We start from the raw sequence: 5,030 nt of genomic DNA, 5'->3' as shown, positions 1-5,030 counted from the left end.
ATCCTAAAGGAGATCAGTCCTGGGTGTTCATTGGAAGGACTGATGTTAAAGCTGAAACTCCAATACTTTGGCCACCTGATGCAAAGAGTTGACTCATTGGAAAAGACCCTGATGCTGGGAAGGATTGGGGGCAGAAGGAGAAGGGGACGACAGAGGATGAGATGGCAGGATGGCATCACTGACTCGATGGACATGAGTTTGAGTAAGCTCTGGGAGTTGGTGATGGACAGGGAGGCCTGGCATGCTGTGATTCATGGGGTCGCAAAGAGTCAGACACGACTGAGCGACTGAACTGACTGACTGATATATATATATATAGGACTTCCCAGGTGGCTCAGTGGCAAAGCATCTGTCTGCCAAGCAGGAGACCTGGGTTCAAGCCCTGGGTTGGGAAGATCCCCTGGAGAAGGAAATGGCAACCCATTCCAGTATTCTTACCTGGGAAATTCCATGGACAGAGAAGCTTAGCAGGCTATAGGCTATAGTTCACAGTGTTGCTGAGTCAGAGAAGACTTAGTAACTAAACAGCAGCATATATATATATAACTGAATCACTTTGCTATACACCTTACAATGTTCACAACATGTAAATCAACAATACTTCAATTAAAAAAATATATATCCTGACCTAGGATAGAACCCGGGTCTCCCGCATTGCAGGCAGACGCTTTACCATCTGAGCCACCAGGGAAGCCCATATATATATATACACCCTCCACCTACTCATTGAGTCTTTTCTTCAGGACCATTGTTAATGCAACACACGTCACATCCCACTGGTGACCATGGTGTTCCTGCAGCTAATGCAGAGAGGCCAGCCCTAGACAGGAATTCCCGGTAAACTTTTCAAGGCTTCCTTCTAATGTAGCACAGTTTCCCTAGAACACAGGACACTCCCAGAATGTGCCAATTCTGAGCCCAGACCTCCTATTCTTCCTTCCTTGCTTGGTGTAGATGAAGCCATGAAGGGGGGACATGTGCCCCATCCTCGCCCCCTGCCCCCACCCCCCACCCTCCCACCCACAGCATTCTTCATCTAAGGAAGCCCAGCCTCTCTGTCAAGTTCTCGGCCCTGGGGCAATTGTGAAATTGGCTCTAATGATTAAACAAAAAATTCTCTGAGTCTCTTCCATCTTCATCTGCTCTGAATGCTTTAGAATGATTAAATATGATCAGCACTGTCAGCCATCTGCAAAAGAACCTAAACAACACACCAGCACTGTATCTCTATGATTAAAAGACAGATCTGAGTTTGGAACCCTTGTGATTACTTTGCAGGAGAAAGATATTATGAGGAAGAAGTCTAGAACTTGACTCAGGCCAGGTAAGTGTCTCTGCTCATTTGATGACAACACATTCTGCCAGATGTTCAGTGTTAACGATGTAAGATTACTGTATTGTGTAATCAAAAGAAAGCAGTGCTCATTCTTACTGTTTTCTGTTTTAGGAGAAAATGGAAAGATCATCTTGTTCTTATCCCATTTTTCCCTTACCACAAAGCAAAAATAGCGTGTAAAAGTTACATAAGCAAATAAATGAAATATATCCTGAGTCCCTTAGTACAACAGATAGTTCTATAGCAAAAGAAGACTTGTTTTCCTTTGATTTACTTTTCTAACTGTGGATGGTTGCTTTTATTACTGAACATTAAAAACAGTGTCTCCAAAAAACCTTCATTATATGTCCCAAATGACAGAGAATAGGTTCAGTTCAGTTCACTCAGTCATGTCCGACTCTTTGCAACCCCATAGACTGCAGCACACCAGGCCTCCCTGTCCATCACCAACTCCTGGAATTTACGCAAACTCTTGTCCATTAGAGTCAGTAATGCCATCCAACCATATCATCCTCTGTCATCTCCTTCTCTTCCCATCTTCAATCTTTCCCAGCATCAGGGTCTTTTCCAATGAGCCAGCTCTTCGCATCAGGTAGCCAAAGTATTGGAGTTTCAGCTTCAGCGTCAGTCCTTCCAATGAATATTCAGGACTGATTTCCTTTAGGATGGACTGGTTGGATCTCCTTGCAGTCCAAGGGACTCTCAAGAGTCTTCTCCAACACCACAGTTCAAAAGCATCAATTCTTTGCCACTCAGCTTTCTTTATGGTCCAACTCTTGCATCCATACATGACTACTGGAAAAACCATAGCTTTGACTAGACGGACCTTTGTTGGCAAAGTAATGTCTCCGCTTTTTAATAAGCTGTCTAGATTGGTCGTAACTTTTCTTCCAAAGAGCAAGCATCTTTTAATTTCATGGCTGCAGTCACCATCTGCAGTGATTTGGAGGCCCCCCAAAATAAAGTCTGTCACTGTTTCCACTGTTTCCCCATCTATTTGCCATGAAGTGATGGGACTGGATGCCATGATCTTAGTTTTCTGAATGTTGAGTTTTAAGTCAAATTTTCACTCTCCTCTTTAACTTTCATCAAGAGACTCTTTAGTTCTTCACTTTCTGCCATAAGGGTGGTGTCATCTGCATATCTGAGGTTATTGATATTTCTCCCAGCAGTCTTGATTCCAGCTTGTGCTTCATCCAGCCCAGCATTTCTCATGATGTACTCTGCATAAAAGTTAAATAAGCAGGATGACAATATACAGCCTTGATGTACTCCTTTCCCGATTTGGAACCAGTCTGTTGTTCCATGGCCAGTTCTAACTGTTGCTTCTTGACCTACATACAGATTTCTCAGGAGGCAGGTCAGGTGGTCTGGTATTCCCATCTCTTTAAGAATTTTCCAAAAAATAAAATAAAATAATTTTCCACAGTTTGTTGTGATCCACACAGTAAAAAGCTTTGGCATAGTCAATAAAGCAGATGTTTTTCTGGAACATTCTTGCTTTTTCGATGATCCAGCGGATGTTGACAATTTGATCTCTGGTTCCTCTGCCTTTTCTAAATCCAGCTTGAACATCTGGAAGTTCACAGTTCACGAACTGTTGAAGCCTGGCTTGGATAATTTTGAGCATTACTTTGCTAGCGTGTGAGATGAGTGCAGCTGTTCGGTAGTTTGAACATTCTTTGACATTGCCTTTCTTTGGCATTGGAATGAAAACTGACCTTTTCCAGTCCTGCGGCCACTGCTAAGTTACCCAAATTTGGTGGCATATTGAGCGCAACACTTTCACAGCATCAGCTTTTACGATTTGAAATAGCTCAACTGGATCCAATTTCATCATCTCCACTAGCTTTGTTTATAGTGATGCTTCCTAAGGCCCACTTGACTTTGCATTCCAGGATGTCTGGCTCTCGGTGACTGATCACACCATCGTGATTATCTGGGTCGTTAAGATCTTTTTTGTATAGTTCTTCTGTGTATTCTTGGCACTTTTTCTTAATTATCTTCTGCTTCTGTTAGGTCCAGAGAAGGCAATGGCACCCCACTCCAGTACTCTTGCCTGGAAAATCCCATGGATGGAGGAGCCTGGTAGGCTGCAGTCCATGGGATCGCTAAGAGTCAGACACGACTGAGTGACTTCACTTTCACTTTTCCCTTTCATGTACTGGAGAAGGAAATGGCAACCCACTCCAGTGTTCTTGCCTGGAGAATCCTAGGGATGGCGGAGCCTGGTGGGCTGCCGTCTCTGGGGTCGCACAGAGTCGGACACGACTGAAGCGACTTAGCATCATCTGTTAGGTCCATACCATTTCTGTCCTTTATTGTGCCCATCTTTGCATGAAAAGTTCCCTTGGTATCTCTAATTTTCTTGAAGAGATCTCTAGTCTTTCTCATTCTATGGTTTTCCTCTATTTCTCTGCATTGATCACTGAAGAAGGCTTTCTTATCTCTCCTTGCTATTCTTTGGAACTCTGCATTCAAATGGGTATAACCTTCCTTTTCTCCTTTGCCTTTCACTTCTCTTTTCACAGCTGTTTGTAAGGCCTCCTCAGACAACCATTTTGCCTTTTTGCATTTCTTTTTCCTGGGGATGGTCTTGATCCCTGCCTCCTGTACAATGTCACGAACCTCCGTCCATAGTTCTTCAGGCACTCTGCCTATCAGATCTAATCCCTTGAATCTATTTGTCTATTCCACTGTATAGTCATAAGGGATTTGATTTAGGTCATACCTGAATGGTTTAGTGGTTTTCCCTACTTTTTTCAATTTAAGTCAGAATTTGGCAATAAGGAGTTCATGATCTGAGTCACAGTCAGCTCCTGGTCTTGTTTTTGCTGACTGTATAGAGCTTCTCCATCTTTGGCTGCAAAGAACATAATCAATCTGATTTTGGTATTGACCATCTAGTGATGTCCATGTGTTGAGTCTTCTCTTGTGTTGTTGGAAGAGGGTGTTTGCTATGACCAGTGCATTCTCTTGGTAAAACTCTGTTAGCCTTTGCCCTGCTTCATTCTGTACTCCAAGGCCAAATTTGCTGGTTACTTCAGGTTTTTCTTGACTTCTTACTTTTGCATTCCAGTCCCCTTTAATGAAAAGGACATCTTTTTTGGGGTGTTAGTTCTAGAAGGTCTTGTAGGTCTTCACAGAACTGTCAACTTCAGCTTCTTCAGCATTACTGGTTGGGGCACAGACTTGGATTACTATGCAACTGAATGGTTTGCCTTGGAAATGAACAGAGATCATTCTGTCATTTTTGAGATTGCACCAGAGTACTGCATTTTGGACTCTTTTGTTGACTATGATGGCTACTCCATTTCTTCTAAGGGATTCCTGCCCACAGTGGTAGATATAATGGTCATCTGAGTTAAATTTACCCATTCCAGTCCATTTTAGTTTGCTAATTCCTAAAATGTTGATGTTCACTCTTGCCATCTCCTGTTTGACATTGTCCAATTTGCCTCAATTCATGGACCTAACATTCCAGGTTCCTATGCAGTATTGCTCTTTACAGCATTGGATTTTACTTCCATCACCAGTCACATCCATAACTGGGTGTTGTTTTTGCTTTGGCTCCATCTCTTCATTCTTTCTGGAGTTAGTTCTCCACTGATATCCAGTAGCATATCGCACACCTACCGACCCAGGGAGTTCATCTTTCAGTGTTCTATCTCTTTGAGAATAGGTAGGTTTCACT

General features: G+C 42.9%; 1 non-coding gene across 1 annotated transcript; it reads left to right on the top strand.

Annotated features, from left to right (window-relative positions):
• The first annotated feature begins 323 nt into the window (after positions 1-323).
• TRNAG-GCC (transfer RNA glycine (anticodon GCC)) lies at positions 324-394 on the top strand. Its single transcript has one exon. It is a non-coding gene; the product is annotated as a tRNA-Gly (tRNA).
• The last annotated feature ends 4,636 nt before the right edge of the window (positions 395-5,030 follow it).

The sequence above is a fragment of the Giraffa tippelskirchi genome, chromosome 14, assembly GCF_054371585.1.
Source record: "Giraffa tippelskirchi isolate mGirTip1 chromosome 14, T2T-mGirTip1v1.2.pri, whole genome shotgun sequence".
NCBI classification, from domain to species: domain Eukaryota; kingdom Metazoa; phylum Chordata; class Mammalia; order Artiodactyla; family Giraffidae; genus Giraffa; species Giraffa tippelskirchi.
Note: the sequence above shows the minus strand (reverse complement) of the source record. Positions and strands in the feature narration are given on the sequence as shown.